The 8,536-nt window shown below is 40.9% G+C and overlaps 1 pseudogene; it reads right to left on the bottom strand.

Moving 5' to 3' along the window:
• Positions 1-7,751: 7,751 nt before the first annotated feature.
• LOC144824650 (large ribosomal subunit protein P1 pseudogene) lies at positions 7,752-8,071 on the bottom strand (annotated as a pseudogene).
• Between the last annotated feature and the right edge of the window lie 465 nt (positions 8,072-8,536).

The raw sequence follows: 8,536 nt of genomic DNA, 5'->3' as shown, positions 1-8,536 counted from the left end.
AGTATGGGGTATTTCCTTTGAACACGGTGACTGGTAATTCAGAGGTTGGTTCTTTTAAATGAAAAATGTAAGTCTACTCTGAGCTGGGACAGTACCAATAAAAGGAAAAGGGTTGTTGTGGAGGAAGAAAATATACTCTTCAGTCCGACTCATGAAGTTAAGAAAATAATTGCCTTAGCAGACTAGGTCTCATTGCTGATATTTATAATTTTGAGTGGAGTGCTGCCTAGTCTGCATTTTCCCTCTGTTGCTCCCTATTGTATTGAAGCCAGAAGTAATTCCCCTAGAGCAGGATTGCTGAGACGTCATCGGAGGCCCTGCCCCCTTTCTCAACAACTCTGCAAAGCGGCCGCCAGGCGCACTACTGGTTGGGGGATGACGTCCCCTTGGCTGTTTAGGGCTATTGGGGGCCAAGAACCCCTATTGTTGCCACAAGTAAGTCCTCCACAGTGCGGTTGCAGATCCATCATCGGAGGCTCGCTCCCTTTCCCAACCCCTCTGCAAAGGGGCCTCCTGGGGTACTACTGTTTTAGGGAAGGAAATCTCTTTGGCTGCTGAGGGTCGTTGGGGGCCAAGAACCCCTATTGTTGCCACAATTAAGTCACCCCCACTGTGATTGGGGAGTTGCTGAGGTGAGACCTCATCATAGACCCCATCCCTTTTCTCGACCACTCTGGAAAGGGTCCTCATGGCACACTGAAGGGTGGGAGAGGAAGTCCCCTTTGCTGCTGAGGGTCATTGGCGGCCAATAACCCTTACTGTACCCACAAGTGTTATCTCTGAGACATCATTGGAGGCCTGCCCCCTTCCTCAACCACTCTGAAAAGGAGTCTTCTGGTGCACTACTGGTTAGGGGATGAACTCCCCTTGGCTGCAGAGAGTTGTTGGGGACAAAACGCCTATTGTTGCCAGAAGCACGTCCCTCACAGCAGGATTGCTGATACTAGGGTAAACTCCACTCCACTGGCAGGATGGCGGAGTTTTGCCAAACTCTGTGTTCCAAGCGGAGTGGCAGAACTCCACTAACTCCGCCAGTGGAGTGGAGTTTACTGCCCTTCCCTATTATACATCTATATGCATTTTTTCAACCAGCCCTCATATTCAAATTCTGATGTATTAGTCTAGAAGATATAGTTTGTCCAGAGGATACTAACTGGTCAAACTTAATATGTCAGACCAGTTGCCATTGTCATCCTTTATTGTTTTTGGAGCACTATAAACGTTTGACATGAACAGGTGCCGGACTGGTCCTTCTCGCTCTTATGAAACACTGGCTAGTGTATGTGGAAGATAATTTAGTGCAAACCTACTGAGCTCTTTCCACTGTGCCTTTTTGCCATACCAATAGATCAATGTTTTTTTCCAGGCACACCTGTGTTGGCTCATCATCTTCTGAACTGTCATCGGTGCCGCCACTTGCTGTGCCTGAACCTCTATACTTGACTTAAGTCTTGCTGAACAAAACCAACTCATTGCAGAAATGTGCTGTTAAATTGTTGCTGTAGTTTTTGGAGCAACTGCCAATGGTGCTGGCTGCTGCTGAGACTAAGAGCCACCAGCACTGCACTGTATTGAGTTTTAAAGCTGTACTTCAGAAATCCTGCCCAACCCTACAATTTGCAGTAATTCTTCTTCTATCCCAATTGCTTTACTAATGATCAAAGTCTTGTAAACTAAGACATCCATTTCAGTAAGAGGGAATGAAAAAGGCCAGCTGTGTTTTGTATCATAGAACTAGTATTGTGGCACAGATGTACTTTTTGGAGAATACAATCTCTTTTTGCAGCCTCTGAGCAGTGTCCAATTGAAGGATTAATCTATTCATCAAAGAAGCTGCTTCTTCATTCACATTGGTGAACATGTGCTATAAATGTTTCAACTGTTCTTGTAGCAGGTGGAACAATGGGATTGCTTGGCTTCTGGTACTATATTTTTTGCTGACTTCAGGTGTCATATTCTCAAATGGAGATAGCATTTGTATCCGGTACTCTAGTAGCCCCCTATTGTCAACCTCTATTGCCATGGCTTTAGCAGTTACAGCTCCTTGCCTTTGAATTACATAATCATTAATAGATTTGTACAGCTTATATAGTATTTGGACAAAATATATCAAGTTGTAAATATCAAAACACAGAAATATCAGAAAAAATATAATTGTGCAGACATATAGTTGTCAAGAATATTGTTTTTTCCAGGTAAGAAATATCATTGTTAAGAATATTGTTGTTGTTAATTTCATTTTCAATATTATAGTTGTAAACAATATTGTTTTTGAACTACCGCAATGTGCTTTAGTTCATATTTTAATTGTATCTATTACTATGTGTATAATTGTTAATTGTTACGTGTTGCCCTGTGTGCTGTGGGCTTTCAAGACTGAGCACATATCAGTATGCCTCCATGGCTGTTCATGGCAACTTAATTCTCAATGGGCCCTGAGGGGACTCTTAAAATAATTGGTGAAATCCCCTGAGTCCTTTAGGCCATTTAGTCACTGAACATGGCATTATTATGTTGGTGTATACTCCCCAGGCTGGCTACTACCTCATTTAGGTAAGGAAATCATGATGCATACATTTACACATGCTTCCCCTAGGGGCCAGGCTTGTGACACATGTTGCTGCAGCGTGCCACACCAAATCTTGTTCGATTTTGGAGCACAAGTGTATGTTAGCCATCTTGGGAATTGAAGTGGTATTTATACTGCATGTCAAGTGTATAAATCCTTTTTGGTGTATAAATCAACAAACACTCCACATCTGCTCCCATACATGCAACCAGAACCAACAGGTGCACACATTGACAGGATATCAAAACACTTATAGATTCAATTTAATATAAAAGTTATTTTTCACCAGTACATCAAATTAAGAATTGCTAAAAACATGGAGCATGCAAAACTCATAATATAAAAACTATAAAAATCGGAAAGGACTTCGAAGATTTGTAAAAATACATAAACTCAACATAATGCATTAATTTGTCAAAATGTGGTTTCGTACAGTACAAATTTAACAATAAAACAAGGCGGTGATGCGTTTCGGTGGGTTTAAAACAACAGAACCACCTTCTTCAGGACAAACACTTATATCTTCTCTCCTATTTTAATTGTAAAAACTGTCAAAAACTCGATGAGGCACCGTTTTTTATCTGGTGTGAATTAGCCGCAAAATCACCTATGACCTGTTTCGTGTGATTCTAGAGGACAAGTTTTTTTGCATGTAAGCAATATAAATAGTTTTTGTTCGCAGTATCCAGTCAACCACATACACATGCGGACCCAAAAGCGAAGGGCCATTCCGAATGACTAACGGTCACAAGTCCCCAGCCGAACTTAAGTTACTGTGGGAAGTTGTTTAACTCCCTGAACAAGTTTTAATAGCAGGCTTTGATTTAAAAAACAAGACTACTGAGAACTGCAGGATAAGGCGCGGAAGACATTTTACATCTATATATATCACTTTACAATCAATAAAAAATTGTCCTCCAGAAACTTCTGAAACAGATCATAGTGATTTTCGCGGCTAATTCACGCCTGATCAAAAACAGCGCATCATCGAGTTTTTGACCGGTTTTACGATTAAAATTTGGAAAGGAGAAAATATTAGTGTTTGTCCGGAAGAAGGTGGTTACATTTTTGTAAAACCCACCAAAACGAGTCAACGCCTTGTTTTGTTGTTAAATTTGTACTGTACTGTAGTGTTTATAACTACATTGTGACAAAGAATAGATTGTTTGTATTAAGTTGAGTTCATGTATTTTTACAAATTAATGCATTGATGACAAATGAGATCTCTTTAAAGTCCTTTCCAGTTTGTATATGTTTAGACTATGAATTTTGCATGCTCCAAGAGTTAAGCAATTCTTAATTTGATGTACTTGTGATAAGGAACTTTTTTATTAATTTGAATCTAAAAGTGTTTTGATATCCTGTCAAAGGTAGCTTTATTCGACTTTACAAAGCAAGTCATGTAAGCGGAAAACATCCTGTCAATTTCTGCACCTGATGCTTCTCGTTGGATGTATGTGAGTAGATGTGGAATGTTTTTCATTTATGCACCCAAAGTGAATTATACACATGACATTGTGTCAAATGTGGTGCCCTGTCCCCTTTGGGTTCTGTGGGGCCCCTCTCACTGTATTTTAGGTATTTATACTGCACCCAAAGGGATAGCCAGTGCTTGGTCTACTTACTGGCTGAAGACAACAGAGTGTTCTTCTGTTTTCCACTCACCTGAACCTCCCGGATACCTTTGAGTATCCTGTGGAGTTTTTCCAGCACCGCAACTCACCTGCAACTCACCTGTGACTCCCGATTCTGCCTCCTGTGATACCAGCAATGTCTTTTCTCAACACAGTGGTCTCTTGTTCCTGAAACGATGATTGCTGTACCTGCAAAGAGAAAGAAAGGATATGGTTATGTACCGTACATGATGTTAGTGCACTAACAAAAGCTCAAACTAACAAAACAGACAACCAGGCTCTACAAATACATGGGTATTTCTTAGGTATTGTGCAATTACAAGGCCGAATATTGTTCTGCTAAATTTCTAGACATTGTTTGAATTTTTGGCTCATACTGAGACATTGTTGATAGTGTCTTTGTAACATGCTGGGGATGTGTTTTATTGCGTCCTGTGATCGTTTTCCCTCTCAAGGATGTTAATGATGCAAATTGAAGCGCAATGATAGACATTCAATTCATGATATATTTACATAAAATTAATGAGCAGAAACTACATGCGACTGGTGTTATGTGCTTTTCTGTACTTTCCAACATTGATCTGTGTGAAATGACATATTTATAGTTAGGTAAAACTGTATAATAACAAAGGGTATCGTTTCCTGGCAATACATGGTATCTGTGAATTCCTGGGAGTGCTGTAGCTCCAAGAGGCACTGTAGTTTATTGTGAGGTCTGTGCGGCAACAGAGCATTAGCATGCAAGTGCTCCCTCATAATTATTTCATAATTTTGAAGGGATGTTGAATGGCCAAGTTGTATAACATTTCCATTTATAATTTGCAGTCCAACTCACCATGCTGTACAACTATCCACACACCATGAACACGTTTTCCAGAACTGAAGAGATGTACACAGTCTCTCCAAGAAGACAATAGCTGCCCCTGAAGACGCGTTAGGTCTCTCTTTATTTTTTTGCTACCCACCTGGTGTTGGCTTTAAGGTTTTAGTTCCTTGATCAGGTGCCACCCTAGAGATAGGTGGCCCAACATCATCTTCGTGGAGAAGAAGCAGGTGAGCAGCATGGCAGTAGGTGTATAGGGTGGGGAGTGAAATAAGTCATAAAAATGCATTAATAAATGATTAAATATGTAAATTGTGTAATTATATTTTTGTGTTATATTTTGGGTGTCGGCTGCTGGGTTTGTAGTGGTATAGGATGGAAAGTTAATTAAGTAATAGTTAACAATTCATTTTTAAAACATTATTAATTATTTAATTCATTATGAATTATGTAAAGTGTGTAATAATTATATGTATTGCTATAGTTTAGGTGCAGGATTTGTAGGAACACAGGATGAGAAGTTACTTAAGTAAAAATGTATGAACACATTAATTAATGTATTATTAATTGTTTAATTCATTATTGATTACACAAATTGGGTAATACTTATATTTTGTAGTTATATGTTAGATGCTGGCTGCTAGGTTTGTAGAGGTATGTGGTTGGGGGTAATTAAGTAATAATTGAGTAATGATAATTAACTAATGTATTAATAATTATTTAATTGATTAGTAATGATGTAAATTGTGTACTAATATTTGTAGTAATATGGTGATGGCTGCTGGGTTTGTAGGGGCATATGCTAGGAAGTTAATAAAGTAATAATGTGTTTGAAGTGAAGTACTTTCCCTAAAGTTGCATAGACTGGGATAGTAAATGGGATAGTAAATGCAACCTCTTCGAAGTCTAACGCTTTCTCTACTGTTGCACAGATTGGATTGGGAATAGTAATTCTTACCTCTCCAATGCATTCCCCACTGTTGCACAGACTGTAGAGGGAAATAGTACATTTTACCCCTCTGAAGTCCAACCCTTTCACAACTGCTGCTCCGACTGGAGTGGTAAGAGTAAATGTAACCACTCCGAAATCCAACACTTTCCCGACTGTTAACATGACTGGAGTTCAGTGCTTTCCCTACTGTTGCACAGACTAGAGTGGGAATAGTAAATGTAACCCCTCTGATCTGCAACACATTTTCTACTGTTCCACGGATTGGAGTTGGAATAGTAAATTTAACCTCACCAAAGTCCACCGCTTTACCCCCTGGCTTACCACAAAAAAGTCTTATGGCAAACAGAGCATGTTGCAATGTTATCCTCATGTGGGATAATCATACATAAGTCCCAAACCGGAGATGAGAGCTTTTGTATTATGCCAAATACTGAAAAACTAAAGGTGAAGCTAGTTTGGTATGCTGTTGTTGTTTGGCATGTTGCAGTTGTGGTAGGGGTGGTGGGCACTCCAGGCTTCTGGGTTCCTGTAAATCAATCAATCAGTCAGTGTCTATGAAGTGCACTACTCATGCATGAGAGTCTCAAAGTGCTAGGGGAGGGGATGGGCAGCTGAGTTGTGGTCAGCCAAAGAGCCAGGTCTTCAGGTTCTTCCTGAACTGGTGCAGTATTATGCTCCGTCGGGGGTGAAGTGGGAGTTAGACCCAGGGCTTGGCTGCTAGGTAGGAGAAGGATCTTCCACCTGCTCTGGTCCTGTGATAGCGTGGGACGGTGGCTAGGGCGATATATGAGAGCTGGTGGTGTTGCTGGAACAACATGAACCTGAGTAGGTTGAACAGAGGTGACTTGTACATCCACTGTACCACTCTACACACTGATAATCACCAGCTTATCGTAATCATCAACAAATTCTTCACTTTCCAGGTTTTAAGATAGCTTTTTTCCCCCTTATTTCTCAGACTCATCTGGTGTCCAACCCATATCCAGATCATCAGAAGGGGGCTTGGAGACGACACAGGAGTACTCTTTCTTTACCTTGCTGGAGATTTTAAAGCTGTTGAGGATAGAGTAGTCGTGCTAAAAATATCTTGCTCAGCAACAACCTCACTCACCTTTTCTGCTTCTAAATCCAGTAGAACTGGTGCTGACTGCAGCTTCTGCTGTCTAATTTCCTGTGATGATGCAGTTTGTGGCTGAGACAATCCCAATTCAGATTCACTGATCTCCATTACTACAGTCACTGCAGCCCTGAGAGACATGGTCTTAGGATTTGGTGGTGTTGCCATAGATGCAGCAATTTTAGCATCTTTCTTCTGAGAGGAGGCTGCAGCAGTTATGTCACATTTCCTGATAAAGGATGTTAGTGGTGGAATTGGCAATTTGCTTCTTCTCCTCTCCATTGGTCTCTTTCCTGGAGAACCTCCTGCTTTGGGGGCCTTCTTCTTAGTACTAACAGTCAGCACTTTGCACTAGTAGCAGAAGCACTTAGTAGTAGAGGACTACTGTCAGCTGGTTCCTTCAGGAAACTCAATACAGTGTGTGTCTTCTGTAGCACCAGCAAGCAAAGCAACAAATAAAATGCGAAGATGGGCAATATCAAGCTTGCCAACCCCATGCATGATAACTGTTGAAAAGTGTATTCTCTGCATTCTGCGACTTGTAGTCTTGTTTAGTTAATTATAAAACAAGGACTACAAGTGCAAGGACGCAGATGAAAAATCTGGTGGACTGGGGTCTGCTAGCATACTTTATTAAAGGTCTTATTAATGTCCGTTTAGTCAAAAAGCCCAAAGCCCATGTCATCATCAGTTTTTACAGACTTTTCCTTCTTTTCCTCAGCAGGAGAAGCAGCAGTTGTTGCAGCAGCTGTAGCACCAGCTGCCGGGACACCTCCACCACCATCTCTTACATTGCAGATCAGGCTTCTGATGTCAATGTTAGCAAGAGCCTTTGCAAAGAGACCAGGCCTAAAGGTTCCACCAACATTTCTGCTGCCTTAATCATGGCATTGATTTTGTCTTCCGTGACAGGAACATTGTCGTCTTGTAGGATAGGAGCTGCGTAAATACAAGACAGCTCGGATACTGAGGCCATGGCGTCTAAGTCTGTGTCACTCTGGGGGGCAGATGGGTGGATTGGAGGGTGCTGGTGGCCGGATTGAACTATGCTCCAAAATGGCCTTAGCTTCCGAAGAAGAACCAAGCACCTTGTAATCCCTACAGAAAAGAGCATACATGTCAACATTTTAGAAGAGGAAAGTGGAAGACTTAAAGAAAATAAAGGTAATAATCTGGAGAATGTATTTCTTCCATTTGATTTCTATTGAAGCAGAGGCAATTTCAGTTAGGTGCCAGCCAGAAGAAAGCCATTTTTGGCTCCAGAAATCAGACGTCACCCATCTGAATTGGGTGCATTGGCATGTCTGAGCTAGTTGTAAATCGGCTTGGAACACTTATCAATTATGGATCTGAAGAGGTGGCATTGGCAATGGCTTTAAATGAAGGTATTGAATAAGACTTTTAATGGGAATGGGTGGCAATTTCAAGAGTGCACATAGAG

This window comes from Lissotriton helveticus, chromosome 3_1 (assembly GCF_964261635.1).
Source record: "Lissotriton helveticus chromosome 3_1, aLisHel1.1, whole genome shotgun sequence".
Classification (NCBI taxonomy): domain Eukaryota; kingdom Metazoa; phylum Chordata; class Amphibia; order Caudata; family Salamandridae; genus Lissotriton; species Lissotriton helveticus.
This window is presented reverse-complemented; position numbering and strand designations above follow the sequence as displayed.